The sequence below is a fragment of the Coffea eugenioides genome, chromosome 11 (genome assembly GCF_003713205.1).
Source record: "Coffea eugenioides isolate CCC68of chromosome 11, Ceug_1.0, whole genome shotgun sequence".
Lineage (NCBI taxonomy): Eukaryota > Viridiplantae > Streptophyta > Magnoliopsida > Gentianales > Rubiaceae > Coffea > Coffea eugenioides.
In genome coordinates, this window is record NC_040045.1 from 7,701,524 (window position 1) to 7,728,018 (window position 26,495).

Genomic DNA, 26,495 nt, shown 5'->3' on the forward strand with positions numbered 1-26,495 from the left:
ATCAATAAAACTAATAAAAAAATTGACTCTAACACCTCAGGAATTCTATTCTTTATTTTTTGACCTCACAGTTGAGATGTCCACAAATTGAGAATGCGTTTGGCTTTCTTTGAGATGGTAATTATATGTATTTATGTATGTGTGTGTGTGTATTTGTATATGTGTATACACATACATGTACATACTAGCTTGTAGTCCCATGTATAAGCATTGGGAAATTAGTTATTTTCATAGTGAAGGACGATACAAAAAAAAATTTATTTGATTTATTCAAACTCTCTTTGAAAGGTGCTTGATGTTAGGTCTTTTTTGGATAACTAGTAAATTATTAGAAATGCAAATGCAATAATGAGATAAAAATTTGAAATAAAATAAAAGGGTAAAACTCCAGATTGCAACCTCACGCTAATGCACTGAACAACGTTAATTTTAGTAGTGAATAAAATAAAAGGATAAAATTTCCGAAACAAAGATCTTTAATCATTCAAAAGGAAATGTAACCAATCATTTTCTAAAAGCAGTACATTGTTTAGGAATACCCAAGTGAAAGATTTCTGGTGCAATTGAAATACACTATCAGGCTGCTCTAGAATTGCAATTGAAATGCACTATCAGGAGAAAAGTTTACTGTCAATACTTTCAAATAAGGGAAAATCGCCAATTTAATCCCTAAACTTTTTCACTTGAACCAATTTCATCCTTTACGATTTTTTTTCACCAATTTAGTTCTCAAACAATTTTATCGGGTGCAATGTAGGAATTATTAGGTGGTGCCACAACATTTTATGTATTTCGCATGGCGAGTTAAGGGTATAATTGGAATGACAGGTTTGACCATCTAATTATAGGGATTATAACAAGGACTTTTAGACGATTAAGGACAAAACTCTCTGAAAATTGAGAGAGAAATAGGGTTCATAAGGATCAAAATTTAAGAAAAGGCTAGAGCCACTCGTCAAGGAAAAGAAGCTCGATGCCGGGGACATCGTCTCCTTTCAGCGCGGAGTAGGTGAGCTGGGCAAAAATCGATTGTTCATTGATTGGAGGCGCCGACCCGACGCTCCTGATCACCTCCAATTGCCTCCTTCCATGTCCACTACTAGTTTTTCGCAACTGCTTCCATGATTTCTATTATTTCTTTTTGTTTCTATTATTTTTTTTTCTCGAGCAAAAAGAAATGACAGAAACAAAAAGAAATAATAGAAATCACCCAAAAATTGACAGGTGTCGAGTTTGTGCAATAATAATTACTAAAAAGTCCTAGTTACCACCACAATTAATTATAGAACAAATCCAAGTACTGGACCAAGGACCCTAGGTATGCAATGAGTTACTTGATTCACCATGTTCCCGAAAAATTTGTTTGATCCGATATACCAGAATTGTCTATAAAAGTATTAAATTTGCGTACAATGGCAAATATGGTCGATTCTACAGGGAACGGGTAGGAAGTTGTTTCTTTCCAAATCAAAAGAACAAAATTGGGGGATATTTAATGGAGTGAAAATGAAATTAAAATAAACAAAATTCAAAAGTTAACCCACCAAGTACAAATTACTAAAAATAGTAATTAATAAAATTCTACCCAAAGGATCGACTTTTCAGGCACGGTCCAATTAAATGATCATCGATGCAAAGATATTTCATTCATTCGTCACTAGGTTGGTTATATCCATCAACAAGCTCTGACGGCCAATTCTTCCTTACTTTTTCGACAGTCAAGGTACGTTCGTTGACTGCTTCTCTAACTAGAAAACAACCCTAGATACGACCGTAGGAATTTAATTATCCAGTTGCATTAAAGCTAGAAAAATCCAACCCTAACCAATAAACACGCTACGAGATTTATTTAAGGGTTAATTCCACTTGGACCCCTCAAACTATGCCCTGAATCCCACTTAACTCCCTAAACTTCAAAATGGGACACTTAAGTCCCTAAACAAAAAATACCGTCTCACTTAAGGAAATATTTTGACAGAATCTGAGGTGTCGTCAGTTTTCCTAGAGCGTGCAAACACGCTCTGTTAACCGAAGGGCATAGATGAAATTTTCCATAAAAAAAAGAAAATAAAATGAGCCAAGAAAGGGAAAGTTTCCCACCATATGAGTAATACCTGTATTGTGTTTACATGACCCGATCCAAATCCATATCACAAAAAGGGTCGGATGTGCCCTAATCAAAATGAGAACAAATTGGGACTCATCAACGGGGAGGGGAAGAACGAAGAAAGAAGAAAAAGAAGCACGCTACGGCAAAACAAGGCAGATGGTCAGGGAAACTTGTAATTGTGGAAGACAAACACTACTGATGACATCATGGACAGACACAAACCCAGGAAGACGATTTGTGCGATGTCCTCAGTATAAGGTAATGAACAAGATGTTTTTGTAATTTAGCTTATTGTTGGAATTTAGGTGATTTTGTGAGTTGTTTGATGATATTGTGGTATGAAAATAGGAATCGGGAGGCTGTAAATATTGGGACTGGGTTGATCCTGAGATGTGTCAAAGGTCTAAAGAAATAATACCTGGACTGTTACGGTCCAAGAACAAGATTGCAGCCGAGGTCGAGTCGTGGAAAGAGATGGCCAAGGTACAGCAAGGAAATGCGAGGAGGTTGAAGATGTACCTGATGCTTCATTGGGGTGTCATTCTCCTGTGGCTCTTTTTCTTCAAATCTGGGGCAAAAGGTGAAAATGAAGTTGGAGAAGAAGCTGCCCTATGATGTGGGAAATTATTATTTTTGCCTAATGCTGGGATCAAAGGTCATTAAGGGGTAGGTTATCCAAGTTTCGTAGTTGTAGGTATTCGGAATAGGTTGGTGTAGTGAACTATGTACATAAGTTGGTTCTGGTGTTGATACTGCAATACTGCAATGGATGAGTGTTTTTGCTGGTTATGTAAATTGCAGTATCAGCTTTTACTTTCGGATGTAATGCATTATTAGTGGAGCCTAAGTGTACCCTTGTACCAACCTGGGATTTAAGTGTCCCTAACAAGTAAAATTGATGTATTTCAATGATCTTTTTAGAAGTCTATTTATAACTGAAGTATGTCTCAGCATTTATATACAATAGTTCCTGTAAATTGTCCCCTATTGTCCCTTGTTATCAAGTTCATTATAACATGGTACCAACCAGGGCATTTCATAGACAAAAAGGCAAGCTTAGCCATACACGAATAAAAAAGAGTAAGCTGTTACTACTAAAAATAGTCACCATTTACAAATATAGAGCAGGTTGTTGTTAGTACTACCAAAAACTGCTCATCGTTAAGCACCAGTAGCAAATTCCAAAAGTAATTCCCTAACACCAAAAGCAATCTGTTAATTCCCTAACGCCAAAAGCAACCCTATTTGTTCTTGGCATTTAAATTCCCTAAACTAGCATATTGGTTCCCATCTCCATGGAGCTGCACATTGTCAATGCCAGTTGAATGCTTGTGGTGGCCTGCAACCCTCTGTAACATAGATAAGTTAATGCACATATTACCCCTCCAAGTAAATGGTGCTGGAGGCAGTCCTTGTGCAAGGTGAAAATTTGCAGATAAGTCCTCTGTGTATCTCTCATCTAGGTATGATTCTGGAGCTTTCATTGTTACTCCGGGACTGTGGGAATAAACTATACCTGCAGCATTGGAGTTCAACTGCATTCATTAAACAATAACAAATGAATAAGAAAGTGATTGGTCAAAGTAGCAGTAAATTTAAGATTGTATTCGGCCACTTGACTTACATGTGTACTACCAGTAGCCTCCTTCGCAGTCACACCAATATTGGCACCTTCTGTATATGGGTTAGAGGGCTCAGCACCTGTGTGAGTAGCCCCTTTCAAGCCAAGTTCTCCTGTCATATCAAGCGAGTTTCTAAATGTCCACTGTCGATATTTGCAATTGTTTTTATTGTGGCCATATTTACGACAAAATGAGCATTTTCTGGCTTTTTTGATAGGTGGTTGTCCTTCAGCACCAGTTGGTTGATTGGATGGCTCATATTGGGGCATACTTGATATGCTCTCCTGGGTATTCAGTATACCTACATCAGCAGTTAACCCACTCTTAGATGGCTGTTGAGCAGTTGAATTGTTGTTAGAAGGGAAGCCAGATTGGAGTTTATCTCCTGTAGCACCATGTGCCGTACTAGGCATCCCATCTTGTGTAGTAACAGGTAGCTAGGCAGCACCTGTTTCATTGGCAGATTTCTTATTAGTTGGGCAGCTTCTCTTATTGTGGCCATACTTCTTGCACAAACTGCAGCTCATCTTAGTGCCAACCTTGCTCACTTTGTGAGGTTTATTTGGATTGACACATGATTTAGAAGTTCTTGCCTCTTCACCTGGACCCTTTTTTCTCATTTTCTTGGGTCTACCAGGTGATCTTCCAAAGTTTGGAGGCTTCATTGGTTGTAAATTAATGTGCTCCCACAAATTTGGGCCATTGATAGGATTTAGTACGGGATCATAACTTGCCACATAAGTAGTCTTCAAATATGTGTGAGATACATGTTGCTCAGGTTGCTCATGCCTTCTATTAATGCATGCAACAGCATGACCACAAGGAATTCCTCTCAGTTGCCACTTGCGACAGCTACAAGTTTTGCCAGCCATATCAACAACAAATTGCTCACCAAAGGGACAAGATACTTGGTACCTGTTTGTCCCCGCATAAGAGGCAATACACATGCATTGATCCTTTTTTGCTTTCTCAAGTATCTCAAAAATTCTCGGACAAAGGAGACCTACAGCAGCAAAATATATTTTGTTAATTTCAATTGTAGTTATAAATAAGGGCAGCTAACAATCATTGCATTAACACATCAACAAAGATGACAACAAGGTACTTAACCTTCATGTTTAGCCATTGCCTCCCTATTTATCTCCATTCTCCTCAATAAATACAGGTAAATGGTCTGCAACATGCCTATTATGGGCAGTGATCTAGCTTTTAATAGCACAGCATTGAAGGACTCACACATGTTGTTAACCAGAATGTCACAGTCCAAACCAACCCTAAAATGAGATCTTGACCATGTTTTAGGGTCTTTGTCAGCCAGCCATTGATGTGCAAGTTCAGATTGTTGCCTAAGCAACTCCATTTCACGTTTGAACTGGTTCACATATGATGCCCTTGCACATCTCCACAACCTATCTTTTAGTGCCAAGCCCCTATGACTGAGTTTGAAGTTGGAGTACAAATGTTGAGCACAACACCTATGTTCAGCCTCCGGGAGTTTGTCTCTAACTGCTTGGACCAATCCCTATACCAATCCAAGTCAAAAGCAGATAGTTAGTTACAATATGACAACAAGGTTTAATAGCTAATTAGTAAGTCTAGGATGCTAATTTCAGTTTTCATTTACCTTTTGTTTATCAGTCATTATGCACCAATTCTTTGAATTTGAAATTCTCAAGTCCTGGACAAGTAATCCCAAAAACCAACTCCAGTTATCATAATTTTCCACTCCTACCACTGCTATTGCCAAAGGATACATTTTATTATTCGCATCCATGCCGACGGCTGTCAAAAGCTGTCCACCGTAAGGGCCCTTTAAGAAGCACCCATCCATTCCAATCCAACATCTACATCCTGCTAAATATCCCCGTTTCAATGGCTCTAGACACATATACAACCTCTTGAATCTAGAAATTCCTTCATCATCAACCTCAGACTCTACAAAGACAGTAGACCCTGGATTTGCTTTTCTCAATTCTCCACAGAAGTCTTCTAGCAATTCATACTGTTTCTCATGGGACCCTTCAATTGCAGCTCTAACTTTTCGCAGTGTCCTGTATCCTTGTTTTAAGGAAAATTCTACGTTGAGCTCTTCAGTCACTTTGGTAAGTAGCTCATGTACATTCATTGAAGGTGTCTTTCTCACCTCATCTAGAAACAATTTACTGGCTAGTCTTGAGGTCATATTCTTGTTATGGAATACTCTACCACAACTATGTTCATCACTCAGTGTTTTAATTTGAAAAGTGCTCTCACCTTGCATTTTTGAGCCAACAATCTCCCACCCACAGCCTCTACATTTCACTCGCACCCTGTTTGTGTCATTCTTGGTGAAGTAAACATCCCTCCCATCCATAATAGCTTGTATTCTAACTGCCAATCTGAAGATAACCACTGATGTGAACTGCTGGCCAACAGTAAATTTAGCACTTTTCATATCAGTTTTGTCATTGAAAACTGGAAACTTAGGCCTCTTATTTCTATGGAGCCCAGATTCTTCATCTGAGTCACTTTCACTCTTCAACTCTGCAGAAGCATCTGATTCATATTCTGATTGCATGCCATCAATATTTATCCCATCAGCATCCTCACAACCATTGTCTTCGACTGCCTTTTCTTTTTTTCTGCCTACTTTCTTCCTTGTTTTCACATTTGGGTTAGAAGGCTCGGCTTCATTTTCTGTGGGGTTATAGCCGAATTGTTGCCCAACATTTATGCATTCATCCATGATATCAGCTTCGTCTGTTGCCATTTCATAGTCTGAGTCCTCTAGTTTTTCTTCAGTAGGCATGTTTTCACCTTCACCATTATTATTTTCCATTGCCTCCTTGGGTTGATCATCACCTGGGTTGTCATTTTTGCTTCCTCCAGCAGGTTGCGCTTCACTATCTTTGCTACTGTTATTTCCCTTCTCAGCATTCACATCAACTTTATTGATGTCATGTTTCTCCACTGGTTCCCCTTCCACTTCATTACTATTGTCAACTCTCGACTCTCCAAAGGCAGCTTTTTCTTTCTTTGTTATTTCATCTTTTGCTACTTCATCATCAGGTCCCCAATCTTCTAATATCATAATGTCACTATTGCCCTCATGTGTGGTTTCATCTTTCCTATGTTGATTTGACTTAGCTTCATTGTATGCCTGCTGGGTATGAGGCATCTGTTTCATTGCTCCAGGTACAACCCTTAGATACACCTCTGCGACTCTATTATTTGGTAATGTATTCACCATTACCTCGCAATCTCTATCACATAAGCAATAAAACAGCCCTGTGTCCAATGGCATCCCTGCTACTCTACAGTGCCATAAAAAACCTGAGTCTTTTGGGTATCCAAGTTTCCACCCACATTTATCCAACATTACCAGGGACCACTCGTCTGGGTTGCAGCCGTCTATATAATCCACCTGCCCTCCTAAGTATTGTATATTGGGAGGATCTGTGAATTCACCTTGATGGTGTATTTCCAAAGTGAATGGTTGACCGAAATTTGCTCCATTACCACCATCTATTATTAAAAGCAAGAATTTTTTAATCAGAAAAATTAATTTAAAAATACTCCAGTTGTACGATCAGTACCCTAATGTCTTCAATGGAGGAGCATTAGGATTCCAACGAATGAGCATTGGGGTTCCAACATCACAAATTTCCAGATCATTTTTTAAATAAAAAATTTTCAAGTAAGTACATTACATATTTAAATATTTTCACAAACCCTAAGTTTTCACTAATCCCTAACTTCATCAGTCTATTTATCATTTTTCTATCTCAATACAAATCCCGACCCATCAACATATTGCAATTGCAAACCACCTAATAATATTAAATTGAAATTTAGAAGGTTCTTACCAGTTTCCATCTTCACATTCCCCTTTTTTGCCTTCACTGCAGATGCCTTTCGATGCCCTGTCTTCCTTCCCATATCACCAGCCATGAATCCCAATCAATGCTAGATTTTTGTTTTTTGTTTTTGCTTTTCCTATTCCTATCCTTCCCGTTCTGTTCGTCCCCTTTCAGACGGATGTAGCAAAGCAAATGGTTTCTTCATTCAATCTACTAGTATTTACAGGTGAATTTACCTTCATGTCCTTATCTTTTTCAGTCACTTGTCTCGGTTAACAGAGCGTGTTTGCACGCTCTAGGAAAACTGACGACACCTCAGATTCTGTCAAAATATTTCCTTAAGTGAGACGGTATTTTTTGTTTAGGGACTTAAGTGTCCCATTTTGAAGTTTAGGGAGTTAAGTGGGATTCAGGGAATAGTTTGAGGGGTCCAAGTGGAATTAACCCTTTATTTAAACTAGATCTTACGTTTCCCCAACACAAAATCAATTATGGTGGTTGTCACTAGTTGTCAACTAAACGAACAATTATGAATTCAATTTAATTAACATGACAGTAGGCTATTAGATTAAATTAAATATCCGGCCGTTGATACTCAATTAATAAAATAACCATGAACAATTAATTCAGGAAACGCATGAATAGTAACAAATTGGAAGAAATAGTGAAAGTTCGATTAGATCTCACAGATGTTATGGACCGCGCCTTCGCGTTAACCCTTGGGTAGAGGAGAAAACTAGCCGCTCTTCATCATATCAATCTCGCGTGATTTAATTGAAATCATTCAATTAATTGCCAAAGAATTGGGAAAAGTGAAATAACGAGGATACGAACGAAAGGTCTTGCTTCCTTCTTGTTTCGAGTTCTTACAGGAGAAAAGTAAAGGGAAAGTCTCACGAAAGTTGTCAGAAGCCAAAACTGAGAAAGAAATCGTCTACAGGGAAGAAAACGAAAACTAAAACTACTAAGCCCACGTGATTCTGGCTTTTCCTCTATTCGCCACCGAAAAGAAAGAAAACGTCTGCCAGAACAAAGCAAAAGCTAATCTATATCTCTCATGTGAATCTGGCTTTCTCCTTTTATATCTTCCAAGTAGCGCCGCCAGCAGAAGGAAAAACGTCAGGGCACAAGCCTTTCTTTAGGAGTTTTAATCCCTTGCACCCCCGCAGTCCACGTGAACCTGACTTCCTAATTGCCCTCCTGCTGCTACCAATCCCGCGGGTCCGGCTTTTAGGTGTATCTCCTCAGTTCCTAGCGTGGACACACCATGAAATAAAGAGTCTTCTGGAAATTTGCCTCGCGAGAGCACTTTTTACACCAACCACCTACACTTTGCACAAATACCAAATATAAACAAAATCTCAACACTTAGCATCGTAAGTAACCAAAATTAAGACAAAATAACAGCGCAAAAGGTGCCTAATAGTTGCTCTATCATTCCACATCATCAATATTCTTTCCCCCATCCTTGGAACCATCCTTTCTACTTGCAGCATCATCAGCAACAACAAATGCCTAGGGACAATTCCCAATTGCTACAACTAAATAATGCTACTACTGGTGTTGGTATTAACAACAATCCCCATCCATCTAATCCTCATCATCTAAGCAACAACTATGCCTACGACAATGTAATGAAGGGGAACCCTTGTTCTGGCCCGTTCATTTATCTCAGATCCGTTGCGGCTGCAAGGGCACTCCAAGTTAATTTGGGAATTGGAACGGTGCAACTGGTACAAAAAGGAGGAGGCAGCGTTGGGCTGAACCCGGAGAAGGTGATGGTAGAGAAGAATGGGGAGGCGGAGGAGCCAATGGTGTTTGAGTTGGTGCCACTGGTCCAAGGAAAGGCCGCAGCAAAGCGGCTAAGGCTGTTTGGAGTTAACATGGATTGCCCCATCTTGGAGTCATTGTCGGAAGATTAGGAGGATGATAATTGTGACATACTTGCATTACCTTCCACAACAATCGATCATCCTACAATGCCATCACAATTTCCCCATTTGTGTTCATCTCTACCTCCACCTCCGCCTTCTTCTTCTTCTTCAACTTGTCCTCTGCAGTTGAGGCCATACAATTATGCCAGCCGTCCACCGCTCCACACAATGCCCTCCAACAATGATAGCGACAGCAAGGGCAAGGCATCTATGTTCTTGGATTTGGATATATACTTAGATGGAATGGCACCGGGGACTCGAAAGTGACTAAATCTTCTAAGCCGGGACATATACAACTTGCGTGAATGCGACTTTGTGTACTATGTTCCTTTCCCTTAGAACAACTTACTATGTTAATCTTTTATATGTCTCTCTTTAGTGCTGTACTTTGGGCGGCATTAGAGAAGCAGTGAAACACTAAAATGTAGAACCATGTTACAGCGCTAAAAGTACGTGGAAAAGCTCTGGTTCTATTAGCTTTGCCTGGTAAAATCCCAGTGACAAATGCAAACAACTTACTATACTATAGTAGAAGAGGAAAGTATGCAACTCATGGCAAGTGGCTGACTTTTTACAGAAACCTTGGTCTGGTTTCTCTTTAGTACTCTTCTCTCTCAATTTTCAGAGATTTTTGTATTTAATCATCTAAAGTCTTTATTATAATCTCTATAATTAGACAGTTGGACCTATCATTCCAATCATACCCTTTGCCCGTCATGCGAAATATATAAAATGTGGCAGCGCTGCCCAATAAGTCCTACATTGAACCCGATAAAATTGTTTGAGAACTAAATTGGTGAAAAAAAACCGTAAATGACGAAATTAATTTAAGTGAAAAAGTTTAGGGATTAAATTGGCGATTTTCATAATTAGTCCAATATCTAAATAATATATGGAGATGTTCATACTAACAGCATAAGAACACCTATAATAGGCATTTAATCCTTCATTTTTATAGGTATTACAAACTTGAACCGAATTCGTCTTCCTTTCTGCTTGTTTACTTCTCTACTCTTTGTTTTAAACAATTTTCTTGACTCTATTACAACCCAACCAAATTGTCTGAATCATACTTCAAGTCCATCGGAGACAATAATATACCATCTGAGTGTGGAAATTCGACAATGGATTATACACCACTTTGTCTTGCAAGATTAACCAACAACTTTCTAACCATATAAAATCTTGTGCATAATAGGAAATAACTTCTAATTCTAAACTAAATAGAATATTTTTTGGCTACTATTTCAAGTAACTAAAACCAATTAGGAAACTAGTTACTTCCACACAAAACAAGAATTATACCTAAAAGAAATTAAGCCAATTTCCTAACAAATCTCCATCTTGGCGAAAATTTCTTTTAACAACTATTTGCCTTCAACTATCAAATAATATGGTACCGAACTACACACCCGAATCAATACAATCCTGACACCAAATTGATTCAATTGGCAAACAAACATGTGTAGTTGCGCCGAGTCTAACCTCCTATTGACTTGCGAGAAGGTGCATCAATTCACCATCTCCCTTTGCAGGATTTCTTCTTACCACCACTTACAACACGGGATCCCCTTCTATGAGCTCTAACCATAACCATTGAGGTAACCAAATGGTAAAATCACCATACTTCTTTCCATCCCCAGGACTGTCATGTCATGTGTGGTTTCCAAGATTTCACCTAAAATGAAACACTCGTAACTGTCAGAGTCTTCTGGCGCATGAAAATTAGATCTTTTTGTTTCTTTGGGACACGTGCCACACCACCTAAAAAACATAACCAAGATCTAAAAGTCATCGGGATGAAGTATCAACCATTGGAGGTGTGAGAAAATCTCCACCGATTCACGTCTAAAATCAACATTGTACTCCACCTTTTCTTTGACCTTTGAATCACCAGTCTAGATTCACCGTCAAGCATCTCTACACATTTCGACTTCCCATCCTTCACCATCAATATTTTTTGCCAAGCCATTGAAACAAGGATATCACTCATTAAATTGTTCAATTAGTAACAGCTACCAATCCACTTGATCTCAATAGTTAACTAGGATCCAACCACGAACTTTGCTCTATTGCCCAGTCTCGTAACCTGAAACTCTGATACCATTTGTTAGGATCCAAGCACGGAATATAAAACTATTGAGATATCAAGTACACAAGAATTTAATGGTAAACAAAATACAAGTATGAAAGATAGATGACACACAATATTTAACGTGGTTCGACTCCACCATTGAGTCTACATCCATGGAGAGAAACTCATTCTTTATTATGAGAGGAAAACCCTATACAAGAATACAACTTGAACCCAAGTCCAACCCTTGTATACTATCTCTCATCTCCTAAGAACCCTCTCTTACATCCCGTGTATAAGGCTACATGATGCCCTTCTGTCTCCTTGTGTATCTCTTGTGTAGTATGCCAACCCATCTATTTATAAAGAACATTATTTGGCCAAAACCCAAATAACAATAGGAAACCAATTCTAATTCCTAGACTTGTACAGAATAGGAAATAACTTCTAATTCTAAACTAAATAGAATATTTTTTTGCTACTACTTCAAGTAACTAAAACCAATTAGGAAACTAGTTACTTCCACACAAAATAAGAATTCTATCTAAAAGAAATTAAGCCAATTTCCTAACATAAAATAGGTTGTTTTTTCGTAAAATAAATTCAATTATAAATAATCAAGTTAAAGAATACAGTTATCCGGAACCAACAAAAAAAAATCAATATAAAGCAAATAACTAAGAAATTTTACGTAGCATAGAAAGAAGTGATTGATTTATTCTGTCATGAACCTAAGTTTAAGTGCTGCTATGATAAAGCAATTAAACTTTTAACATCGTATGATTGTATTCCCGTAAAAAGAATCAAACATTGAGTTTTCAATCATCAAATAGATAACACTTTCTTTTCCAAGCAAGTTCGACTTACCAATCTTTTATTAATCACAAAAAACCGACCAAACTTTTATTGTATTCATGTCGGTTGACGCATTAGTAGAAGAGTCCCAAGTCAGTTTTGGTTTCGGAATCTTTTGTATTAGTCAACTTGAAGGTCTATATATATGTACTAGTGCTAGTGCGGTTTTTCTTTAAAGAGGGAGCTTGAGAGAATAATTGAGAAATTCTTCAAAGACCTACAGTCTTCGAGTGTTTTGAGAGATATTTGACGGTATATACATACACATATATATATATGTACTAGTGTTAGTGCAGTGTTTCTTTGAAGTGGAAGGTTAAGAGAATACTTGAGAAATTCCAGTCTTTGAGTGTTTTGAGAGATATTGTGGCGTGAATTAGTAAGCGAAAGATATGATTTAGTATTGTTATTGTTGTGTATTTTTGGTTTATAAATTTTTTTGTGTTAAAATAACTTCTGCTGTTTCTCTTTCAATCCCCAATCTCGGTCCTCCCAAAACCCTAGAAGAACCTTAGGACCATAGAAGAACCCGAGAAGAAGATAAACAACTCTAAAGTCTGATCGCCAATCAATGAGACAATGGAGCCTGCAGTAAGTTTTTCTATCCTGTTCTTTTACCGTCATCATATTTATTTATTAATTTGGTTTATTTGTACTTAATATGTTGACTTCCTGTTTCATTCAATCGCATAGTATTCGTTATTATTTGCCTCCTTTTGGGTTGCTTTGTTCGTCATTTTGATTTGTTATTTCTGATTGATTGCCTATTCATTGTTATTTTCTGATCTTGTTCAGTATTCTATTTTTATCTTTCAACTTTTCACATTTTAATCTTGAATCTTCAGGTCGCAAAGAGATTGGAGAAGTTTAAAACCACAGTCTTCACACAAATGAGCATGTTGCAGTTAAGCATGGAGCTATTAAACTAGGGCAAGGCTTTCCCAATTTTAACGGACCCGAATTTGTTAAAGAAGCAGCTATCCAAGCTATTAAAGACGGGTGAAATCAATATGCTCGTGGATATGATTTGCCAGACCCTCAACTCAGCTGTAAGCAATTGCTGCAACCATTTCAGGCTTAATAGATCCAGATGATGAAGTGATCCTTTTTGTGACTCGTATGAAGCCACATTGTCCATGGCTGGTGCTAAAATAAAGAGTGTAACTCTACGGCCTCCAGATTTTTCAGTACCCCTTGATGAGCTCAGGTCTATCATCTCCAAGAATACTCAAGCAATCCTAATCAATAGTCCCCATAATCCCACGGGGAAGATGTTCACTCGAGAAGAACTTAGGGCGATAGTATCTTTGTGCATCCAGAATGACGTTCTAGTTTTTACTGTAGGAAATAGTTAGTGATGAATTCCATATTGAAAGTGTGTGAAGAATAGAAGAGATTTATAATCAAGTCCACACCTATTTAAATAAATTTGGATGGTGGGAAATTTTGGAGGGAAAGTTCAAAATTGCACATACATTTATCCTGTTGACTATTGAATTAGAATATAAATTTAATGGTTAAAAATTTGGCACTTGAGTCTTAAGAACCGAAATTAATTTTAATTAATTTTGTTTTAAAATTTCTTCTTAACTAAACGATTTTCTTTTAGGGGCTGCGTCTAATGATATAACTCTTAAATGTCCGTTTAGTGTCCATTCATTTTAAAAGGTGCCTATTCATAAAAAAATATGTCTTCAAAAGACATGACATTTCTTTTGGGGTATTTGAACGTTGTAAATAAGGACGTTCAGATGTTAAGAAGTCTCACTTTTACTTCTAGTTTTACTATCCTTCTATTTCTTTCAAAACAATATTTTTTGAACCATTTTTGGGAGAATTTCTTCATATTACTATGTGAAAATTTTGGTTGGCTGTTATTCCAAGAGGGAATTGCCGCAAATCTGATAGTAGAATAGTGGAGACAAATTTTCTTAAGAAAAATGAATCTTCACGTCAAAGCCATTTTCTGTGGTTGTAGTTATTACTATTTCCTAACATGTACAGATAAAGTTTATGACAAGCTGGCTTTCGAAATGGATCACATTTCTATGGCTTCCCTTCCTAGGATGTATGGGAGAACCGTCACTCAGAATTCGTTAGGAAAGACATTTTCCTTAACCGGTTGGAAGACTGGGTGGGCAAATAGCTCCTCCACATTTGACATGGGGAGTGAGACAAGCCCATTCTTTCCTCACATTTGCAACATCAACTCCAATGCAGTATGCTGCTGCAACAGCTCTCAGAGCCCCAGATTCCTACTATCAGGAGCTAAAGACTAGTTACATGGCGAAGAAATTGATCCTTGTTGATGGATTGAAGGCTGCAGGTTTCATAGTTTATCCTTCCAGTGGAACTTATTTTGTAATGGTGGATCACACTCCTTTTGGGCTGGAAAACGATGTTGCCTTCTGTGAGTATCTGATCAAGGAAGTTGGCATTGTGGCAAAATTCCAACTAGTGTCTTTTACTTGAATCCAGAAGAGGGAAAGAATCTTGTAAGGGTTTACCTTTTGCAACGATGAAGAAACTCTTAAGAGTGCAGTTCAGAAAATGAAAGAGAAGCTGTCTAAAAAGTTCTAACCCACAAGGCATGGGGTTTTTAGACCTTATTTATATGGTGCTATTATTGGTAGCTAGTAATATCTCATGTGTTTTGGGAGTGTATATATTTTCTAAACTACAACATTTCTAAGATATTGAATTTCTAATGTGTAATTTCCTTTTTATGGTTTCTAAGTATTCTATCCACGGCTTCCTGTATTCCCTTTGGGTGATGTAAATGTTCTCCTTGATGTCATTTCAGCAAAATTTTTCATTTGTTTTTTGGTGCATGTTCTCCTTCATCACATCTTCTGATTTTATCTTCCATTTTAATGAACTTTTTCAGTTTTTTTTTGTGTTAATGATGGGTGTAAAAGATTGATAGTGCTATTTCAGTTAGGTGTTAATGATTGGTAGCGCTATTTTAGTTAAAATACAAATTTTTAATTTGGGTATTAAGTTTTTTTCTTTTTTATTTTAATTCATATAATTGCTATTCATTTAAAATGATCGGACAACATGAAGTACTATAAAATTAGAGGTGGAGATCATTTTATGGGTGAAGACTTGTACCCTAATCCTCAAATATTTATCCCCCTAATTTTTTTTGGTGTCACTTAACCCCTTATAGAACAAAACTATCACTCTATTATGTTGATATTTTCTTGTTATTTTTTTCAAATTAGTTTTCTTTTTTCAAATTCTTAGTTCTAAGCAAATAGAAATATCATTTATTTATTATTTTCCTTTTCTAAAATTTGTACTAGTCAAATAATAGAAATTTAATTGAATTTATGCTCTACTTTTTCTTTTTCTTTTTCTTTTTTTTACATATGGCAATTTGTTTCTCTTTTGTTTGTTATAATCCATCCTTTCAAAAATGTTAAGATGTCCTTTCTCTAATTTACAAATATAGAGAAACTATATATATAATAAAAAATATTATATATATAAATGATTATTATAAAAGAACTTTTTGTGAAAATATGATTATTGCACAACACACACCAATGCACACACACACATACAGATATACAGATATATATATATAGGGCAAAAAACCTGGGCGGCCATTAAACTTTTCCCAAGATCATGTTTTGGCCATCGAACTATTTTTTGTCAATAATTGACCACTAAACAACTTAATCAGTCCACCCGTGCCCATTTCGTCGATAATAGCTCTTAATTTCTGAAATTAGCATTACACGTGGCAAACCACAGGGGCAATTTTGTCCGTCAATCCACTGACCGTTCACTTACATTAATACATCAACTGAAAAGAAAAAAAGAGCGGTAGAAACAAGCCAACTAAACAAACTGAAGTGTCTGGTCTTGTGGAGGAAAAAATAGGGACTCAATTTCTAGCCCTAAATTCTGTGTCAGAAATCGAAGAAGCCAAAGAATGTCGAGACGCTCTCCTAAACCCATACCTAGATGCTCCTGCGGATTAACAGCAATGGTGAAGACCTCATGGACAAATTGGAACCCAGCAAGAAGATTTGTGGTCTGCACTTTAGGAGAGGTAAGATCTTAGAGAGGTAAGATGTTAGATTTGTAATGGAAATGTTATAACAAGAGGATTTAGTCTTGGAAAATGTAAATTGCAGGATGAGGGATGTGGTTTTTGGGAATGGTATGATCCAACAATGTGCGAAAGATCAACTCAAGTGATTCCTGGTTTGCTGCGAAGAATGAATAGAATGGAAAGTAATATGGAGGAATTAGAAACTTCAGCAAGAAGATGGGAAAATAAAGCTCAAAAATTGGAACTTAAAGTTGCAAAATTGGAGGGTGAAGTGAAAAAGCACAAGACCAGAGAGCACTATCTCAAAAGAGCTCTTCTCGGTACATGGGCTTTTATATTGTTGTATTGTTTTTGCTGCTATCTGAAGACTGTTATTAAGAGTGACCATATGTTGGCCATCAAGGGATAGTTAATGTTGTTTGGTGATTGTGAAGAAATGGAAGTAGCAAGGTTGAGTGGATACAGCTTTTGGTGGTAGTGTCCGTAGCAATAGCAGACCAAAGATTCCCATGTTGTATTTTATAGTGAATTTTTCATTGGTTTGTTTTCTTATGTAATGGAATCCTTGCTGTAATTGTGTTACTTTTTACTGAATGAATGGATGCAAGTTTTTTGTCGTTTCTTATGAATTGCTGTAATTGTAGTTTCTTATGAATGCGGCATTATAACACAGTAAATTAAGACAAAAGGAGTATTTCCATTGGATAAAACTAACTACAAAAGTTTCCAATTTGCAGAAGTACACAGCTTTCTGTTGAATATGCAAAAAGATAGTGGATGAAAAACAAAAGGCATCCACCATAACAAAACAAAAGCCATCCACTATCAACATGAAGTGGATCCTGCAGTTAAACTTTAATGCATCTATTTTAACAGCCCACTGAACTTAAATAAACTATTATAAGTCAAAAGACTTATGTACATATCAGTCACCATCATCAACATCTCAGATCACATCTAAAACTGTATCCAATTCCATCTAACTTGCACCTGCACCTCTGCCTCTTGTAGATCTAGATCTAGATCTACCAGCATTTGCACATCTTCTACCCCTCCACCTACCAACCTTGAAGGGTGGTTCCTTTCCCAAGTAGGCATAGTTAGCATTAATCATCCCTTTGTCAGCATCAGTCAAGGGCCGTTTACCATTTCTGTTGAATTTCCTGCCAGATCTAGAACTTGTAGCTGCTGGATCTGGTTGCTGAACTACTGGTATTGGCTGTTGAAGTGGTGGAGTTGGGTGTTGGGACATTAGATCTGATTGCTGAGTTGCAGATGCGATTGGTTGGCTTGGTTGGCTAGCTGATGGAGTTTCCTGTTGCTGTTGCCCTTGGGTCTCTATACCTTGTGACTGAACTACTTTTGCTTGCTGTTTTCTTCTTGAAACCTTGTACAAATGGAAGTTGATTAGAGACTATATGTATGTATACTATATGACATTTGAAATACATTGAACTGTATGTATACTCACATGTTTTTTCTTCTTTGGCTGGCCAGATTGTTGGTGCTCAGTCACCTCTTTGCATGTTGCAGCATTGTGCCCTGTTTTACCACATTTTCTGCAATGCATAGTGACATTTTTTCTAAGTTTTCTTCCATGGTTCTTCCCTTCTGTCTCATCTCTTCTCCTTGCCTTTTTTGGCCTCCCAGGCTGGACAGTGGGAATTGGAGGATCAAGTTGAAGCATGCTGGACTCAGGCCACAGTACTTGGCTGCTGATGGGTTGCAAGACATTATTATAAATCTGTAAAAATAAGCTCTTGTAGTAACATTCCACAATCATTTCATGTGGATCATCCTCAGTTTGCTTAATTGCTGCAATGGCATGGGTACAAGGTAAACCAGATAATTCCCAGATTCGACAAGTGCAACTCTTCTTTCTCAAATTCACAGCAAACTGGGAATTCCTTGGGCCCTTTACCTGATAACCATCAATCCCATTGAACTGTGGGAACCACTGGAAAGACTCTTCAATTCTGTCCTCAATAATTTTTCTAATCAAAGGACCAGTTGAGTGTGGATATCTAGTCATGGCAGCCTTTCTTTTTTGAATTCTTTCCATCATCAGTTCTCTAATATTCTCCAAGCAAGATATAATTGGTTTATCCCTGGCCTCTAGTATATGTGAATTGAAAGATTCGCATAGATTATTGACAATCATGTCACATTTAGTATGAGGAGAAAAGTAAGCCTTACACCAATGCATCGGATGAGGAGCCTTCTCCACCCACTTGTATGCTTCATTGTCATACTCTTTCAAGTCCTCAGCAGCTTTCTTGTACATCTCAATTGTACTGCTCCTAGCTATCGCCCACAGCATCCCTTTAAGTGCCTTTCCAGGATGTTTCTTCTTGAAATTTTGATACATGTGCTGCACACAGTATCTATGCTCAGAGTTGGGTAGCACCTCGGATAATACTCTGTCCAATCCCTGCATAAAAAATAAATGAATTATTGGTTCAAACAGCCACAAGGCTCACATCAAATGTTGGATAATAAGATCCATACCTTTTGTTGATCAGAGATGAAAGTGTAGTGACACTGATTATCTATTTCCAGATCCGCTTGGAGAAGTTGTAAGAACCATTTCCACTGTATTGTAGCTTCCTTCTCCACTATGGCCCAAGCAATAGGCCACCAACCATTGTTGGGATCAACTGCCACTGCTGATAACAGTTGACCAGGGTAAGGCCCTTTTATATGGCAGCCATCAAGTCCAATCACAGGTCTACACATTTTGAATCCTTCTTTTAGTGCACCTAAACAACAGTACAGTCTCATGAACCTAGGATTCGAACCTGGATCTCTAAATGGAGTGAACTCGACTACCATGGTAGAATTAGTATGAGTCTTCTTAATCTCCTCACAATATTCCCATATATGCTTATACTGCTCGACTGCACAACCTTTGATTCTGTCAACAGCTATACCTCTAGCATTTCTGGCTATTGTTTTCGATATTTGTATCTTGTACTCCTCATGCACTGTCTGCCTTAAAGAATGGACTGGAATGTTCATATTGGCCCTAATTCTGTTCTCATATCTCTCAGCAACCCATTTAGCAGTCATCATTTTATTTTTCCAGGCATGACTGCAGTTTTCATGTACATCATAAAGGGTCTTAATCACCAAATCATTCGGCCCAAGTGCTTTCTCTTGAGAAGCATAACACTCCCAGTTACATGGATCCTTGCACCTTACCCTTACTCTCAGTTCCTCATTAGTGTAATACCAAACAGGTCTACCATTAGCAATCGAATAATTCTGCATTGCGGCCTTAAACTCAGCTGATGATGCAAATCGCATCCCAACCTGGAAATGTGGATTTCTCATGTTCTTTTCAGCATTGAAGTCAACATATTTGATTCCCTTCTGCACTTCATCATCTTCATCAGAAGAAGCATCAATGCTATGCAGGTCATCCTCCATCATATTGTCATGCAACACATCTTCATCATCAGCTTCTTCCATTTCCTCAGCAGCTTCCTGTGATGATGTGTTATGGTCAGCCTGTGCTGATGATGTCTTCTCCCTTCTTGCTGACCACTTTCTTTTTCCTCTTGTTGTTTTTCTAGGATACTTTTTCTTTGCTCTCTTGCTGCCACCAGATGATCCATCAGTTGCCTGTGATTGTTTTTCAGCTTGGGCATCGCGTTGACCATCTCCATGTGTACCACTTTCCAAGCCATTTACATCCTAGCTCTCATGGAGTATAGATTCAGTAGTTCTCCTCATAACAGGAGAGGGAATTTCAACTGTGGGAGTTGGTTTCTCACTCCCAAGCATTTGATCATCTTTGCAAAACTCTTCATCATCAGTGAAATGCTCCCTTTCTGAACTGCTGTCATTTTTATCATCTTCTTCACCTGCCCTTGCATTCACATCAGTTTTATCTCCTTGACTCCTACTCTTTACACCAGTCCCACTAGTTTCTCCCTCAATGACAACACTTACTTTTACACCTTTACCTCTACTTGTACCTCCTATTGCTGGTCCAGGGACAATCATATTTGTACTAACAAAAGAGCTATCAAAAAGATTTTTTCTAACCACCAATTGTTTATCAAGTTCTACAACTCCACTGCCATGTTCATCTACAACTACACTACCATGTTCATCAATTTCTTCAATTACAACCCCTGTTTTTTTCTTACTACCTAACAGCGGGGAATGTGACTGGATGTCAAGAATTTCATGTAAAGGCCTATGGTCACAGTAAACATCTATTAGTTTGTGCTCGTACGCCCATTTGCACATTGCCACTATATCTGCATCTCCTTGTAACTCTCTTAATCCCTTATTCAAATCACTCCCAGGTTCTAAGTAATAGTAAAGCATTGCACCATTATATCCTAATTTCTCAACCATGTCATTTATCTCATGGACAGACATTCTCTCCGCATCACACGCATCAACATAATCTATTTCACCACCAACGTATGTTTTATACTAACGCCCACTAAATCTACCACCATGAAACATTCTAATACTGAATAGTTCAGAATTAGGCACTGCAATGAAATGGGAAAAAAAAAGGAATCACTTCATTTGAAAAAAAAAGACTAAAAAAAACACTTGTTTATTTCAAAATTTTCCACTTTTACAACCGGCAGTTGGATGAAAACCCTAACATTTAAACTCCATAATGCTGCTACATATTCACAACCCACAAATAAGCACCTTCGATTTCAGACACAAACTTGAGTAATACACCCATTACATTTAGTTTAAAGTATAGTTTCAGTTCATTCACATGATTTTCCCCAAACAATAACTTACCGTAAATTTCATATGGATCAATGTCGATGTCTCTTCTCCTGATTTTCCACTCCATAGATTCACCACGATTTTCCCTTCTCTTCGATCTTCAAAACCCTTCTCTTCGATCTTCCCACAACGATTTTGAGAACTTCAGTTTGTTTAGTTGGCTTGTTTCTACCGCTCTTTTTTTTCTTTTCAGTTGATGTATTAATGTAAGTGAACGGTCAGTGGATTGACGGACAAAATTGCCCCTGTGGTTTGCCAAGTGTAATGCTAATTTCAGAAATTAAGAGCCATTACCGACGAAATGGCACGGGTGGACTGATTAAGTTGTTTAGTGGTCAATCATTAACAAAAAATAGTTTAATGGCCAAAACATAATCCTGGGCAAAGTTTAATGGCCACCCATGTTTTTTGCCCATATATATATGTAATGCACACATGCATTGTATGTATATATTTCTTGTAATTAGTCAATTAACAGTAAATTACATTCTAATTAATTTCATCCATTTTTCAATCCAAGAAATTAAAGGAAAAAAGTTTTATATTATATCCTTATAATTAGACAATTTGAAATAAATTGCATACTTTTCACAATCACTTTCACCTGCAATTATTTGGAAATCTTTTCATTGTTTTCCTCTAATGGATTTTTGCTTATTAGATTCTTCTGAAAGTTGAACCACGGATTCACGTTAATTGACAAATAAAAAAAATTAGCATAATAAAAAAAAACCGGATAGCTTTGTCTCTTAGGAGTTAAATGACACAAAATAAAAATATTATGGGGTAACGTGAGAACAAAAGTATACCTTGGGAAATCAACTGTAATTAACCCAAAATAATAATTCGGAAAGTCAAATTTAGTAACAAAAACTAAGGATGACAATGGGAGCGGGTGCCCACGGGGGTAAAAACGGAGCGAGGCGAAGGCGGGGATGGGGGCAAAATATTTCCCCTTGCCTTAAAACGGGGCGAGGGGGGGTGGGGAAACATATACCCGCTCCATCCCCCACCCCGTCCCCTGCATACAATAATATATATATATATATATATAAAATATAATCCTAAATTTCTCAAAATTGCACCCTTACTTACAAGTACAACGCTAGTCAGTGTCAACGGCGCCGCAACAATTGAAGAAATTTTTTGGACTATTGTTGATTTGTTTCTAACGCCCCTCCTCCCCCAAAAGACTAAGCGATCTAATTCAAATCTGTTTTGCTCCTAACCTTTTTTATTTCGATCGGTTCTCTTCCTCCGCATTAAATGTAACTTGACTTACTATACTTTATTTCCATTCTAACAGCTTTTTAATCTTATTTAACATTGTTTACAATCATATTATTGTAAATAAATATTTATGATAAGTTGAATTCTTTTCCCACGAACGACCGAGGGAGAAATGGGACGGGAGCGAGGCGGGGGGTGGGGGGCAAGGGGCGAGGAACGAGGGGAGTTATTTGACAACGGGACGGGGTTGGGTAAGGATCTCCCGCCCCATTGCCACCCCTAACAAAAACCCATTTAGGAAGGGGTTGAAACTTTGAAAGCGCTCCACTGCCTTGAGCAGGAAAACTAGCCGTTTGCGGGGCCCATTCTCATGCTATTTAAATCGCCACTGAGAACTAAATTAGGCATTTTTTCTTACTTTCAAGCTTTGAGAGTGTGAGAGAGGAGAATTTGAGGGCGCCAGCAACAAGGCGAAGAGGAAGAGGAGGAGGAAAAGAAGAAGTGAGGGAGATTTCGGGCGATGTAATCAGATAAGTTTTTCCATCTTCGTTTACTAATTTATTGCTTTTATTCCTCAATTCTTTTGATTTTTCTTCGTTATTCTCTTCCAATTTTGGTTCTCTGTTTCTTGATACGATTCTACTAATTGTTGTTTTTTATTGGTCGATAATCTATACACTGGTTCTTTAGAATATTTGTTGGCTTTGTCGTGTTGCAGCCTAAGTGTTTGAGAAATTTCCTTTGTGAAGGCTTTTGTCTCTATAGTTGCTGATCGATTTATTATTTTTGGTACTTTTTTTGTTTTTCTTTTGTTGGTTAATTTTTGGCTGGTATTGTTCAGTTTCTTGTACTTTTGCTATCTGGTTATATGATGATGTGTGTGTTGGGGGGGGGAAGAGAAAATTGATTGAATAATTCAGAGTTCTATCAGGTTGCATACATTGAAATTGAGTGCTCTCTGCATTTGTTGTTTGTTTAAGAGCACTTTCTTAAGCTGTTTTTACTGAATATAAGTTCAATAGTGGCACACTTAAAGAACATAGTTGAAATTCTATTGAGGTTGTCAAGGTTTAGGTCATTCGTAATCATGTCAGATACCTATTCGTGTAATTCTTAATTTTGGACCTTCTAGAGAAGATTTCTGGTCCAACTTCCTAGGTTGAACCTGTCAGCTTTCATTTGCTTCACTCTTGCTTTTCTCTTTTTTGGTTTCTAATGTTTGTTAGAGCTAGTGAGAGTTTTAAGGAACGTGAAGGTTGAATAGATCTTTCTTAAACATGTATGTTTTGAATCTATGTAGGAAACTAAGTGCTTGTATATGCTTATAACTTTTCTAGACTTCTTTTGTAGTTATCTAAGTGCGAGAATGATTTTCAGAGTCTGAGAGAGAGATGAGTAGAGAGGGGAGAGTATACATTTCAGAGATATTCTTATCCTTGTATATTTTTATGGAATGTCAAAAAATGAAGTGCTCGGATATGCTTTCTTGTATATAGCAGTCTTAGCAAGTAGACTTTTTTTGAGGCAAATAATAAGTAGACTTAATATGGCTGCAACTGTAGGCTCTCAATGAATTAGTGAGCTATAATAATGATTAACTTGTCCTGTAAGGTAGGTCTGGGCATGAGAAACTGGTATCATCTTTTTAGATAGTCAAAGCTTGGATTGATCCTCAGGTTATTGAAACATGACATTTAGGACGATTTTATTTAAATCTCTGGAAATAAGATATCATGCCCTCTGTTGGATTCTAAAATAAAGATAATCCATACTTGGGAGCGGCCGGCCCGAGATGTGGTTGAACTTTATTTTGGTTGCATAGATGGACAGCCGTATATTGACAAAGAGAATTTTGAGTCAGAGAGGTATACAGATTTGGTACTTAAAAGATGGAAATTGACTTTCTTAAGTGATTATGGTATATTTTAGTATTTCTGGGATTTGGCTCACTGTTACAAGGGTTGGCATGTGAAAAACGTCCTATATGAAGATTGATTTGATTTCATAATGTAGTTATAGAATAGAGATGTTGAGATCTTTGGTAGATTTGTTTTGGGATGGACAACATTACTTGGTAAGAATTCATTATACATAAAAGTGTTTGGGGAAGTAACTGAAATCTATACTAGGACCTTGTTTTGAAGTACTTTAGTGAGCTGTCGGACCTAGAAAGTGTCTTCGAGGTTATCAACTTAAGGGGAATTAGAGAATCTCTCAAGAACATAGTTGAAAATATTTCAAAGTTTATTGTGGTTGATTAATTAATTGTGATGTTAAGGACCTATTTGTAATTTTTGTGTCTTAAGGGGGATCTCTGTTTTAACCTAATGGGTCAGACCTGGCAGGTTTTGGTTGCTTCTATCCTGTTTGTTTTTTCCAGACTCCTGTCGGTAAATATTTGCTAGGGGAGAGAGAGAGAGAGAAGATAGCTTAAGCTGACTGGAGTGATGGAAAGTGGGGATACTAGAATTTGGGAGAATTTAAAGGTGTACAATTTTTGTTTTTGAACCTACAGACTATCTAGAGAATAAATAGTATATTTGAGCTGTGATGACTTCTTGATATCTTTTGATGTTTGATTTTGATCACTTGGGCAGTACGCACCATGCTCATAAGAAGATAAATAGTATATATGGAGCTGCTAAACGTTTGCTTGACACAAAATACACACCCAAGCGGATTTCATTTCAGAGATCTTTCTTATCTGTTCATCCTGGAATGTTGTAACTTAAACGTGATTTTTCCCTTGTTAGTAACACGTTCAGTCTTCTAAATATATTATTTCTATATATTTCTAGGTCTCTGTCTACTAGTGTCTTTATTATCTTATTTTTATTTTTTGTTGATTCTAATAGATTTTCTATTATCCGAGAATTATTTTCTTTATGTTTTTCTAAAGATTCTCCTAAAGATATTACTAGATCAATAAGGTTATTATAATTTTTATCTTCTTTGCTGTGTAAAATATGTTTGTAGGTGTTTTGAAAATAACAAATATGCTTATGATTATCTAAAGTTATTATGTTTCTAGATCTATTTTTAATTTCTAAATCTAAATATTCTAATTTTTTATTTATTATTAAATACGTTTTTGGATCAGGCTTACCAAGAAGGCAAGCTCTGATACCAACTTTTTTATTACGAAGTTATAAGGTGCGGACTTTTGATACGTGGAGCAGAGGAGAGAATGTGTAGTGAAGAGGTGCTTATTTCTCTCAATCTTGCCTAGTCCGATATACCACAGATCTTGTTACAGGAGATCTTTTTACTATTGTATTTTTCTCGATCTTCTAATTTTTGTCTTTCTATTGATTTTAATTCAGAGTATCTATGCCAAAGTAAATCTACTTTTGCTTGTCTTAAATTTTTAAGAAATGACGCGGGATGGTGGTGTGCTACTTTAGATAACCTGAAAGCTTCTATTTGTATATGTGCTAAACACTGGTCTGTTGTTTCTAATTCCTCCAAAATGTTTTCAAAATAATAATATGTACATGGTTGTCTGAGGGTTTCTAATGCTAGTCTGTATGCGTTTTCTGGAGTGGATGTAAATTGAAAAGGCGGTTCAAAATTCATATAGGAATTAAAATATCAAAATAACTGAATTTTGGAAATGATGACTACTAGATACTTTAAGAAAGATGACTGAGATTTTACCTTCCTTGCTTTAAATCCAAATTTCCCTTCCGATGCTATGAAAATAGGAATCTTGGGATTAGAAGTTTTGCCTCACCGGATCTTCCCCTGACGCCTGCTTTTCAACTGAAAGGCTTTAATGGGTACTACACCGTCTTTTGGTCTTTTAAGAATCTAAAACCAAGGTATCTTTTTCAGAGTTTCCGGCAATTTGGATTTAATCTAGGGTTGGTTGCTTAAATCTCTACTTTCCTATTTCTCTTTCGTCTTATGCTAGCAATATGAGAGAGCTAAAGACTGTAAAGGCTGCTAAAGATCGTATGAAGAAGTTTGGAGTTTTATTTTGGATGCTTTAATTTACA

At 37.1% G+C, this 26,495-nt stretch overlaps 1 pseudogene; it reads left to right on the forward strand.

Annotated features, from left to right (window-relative positions):
• The first annotated feature begins 8,208 nt into the window (after window positions 1–8,208).
• Window positions 8,209–24,902, forward strand: LOC113751905 (annotated as a pseudogene).
• The last annotated feature ends 1,593 nt before the right edge of the window (window positions 24,903–26,495 follow it).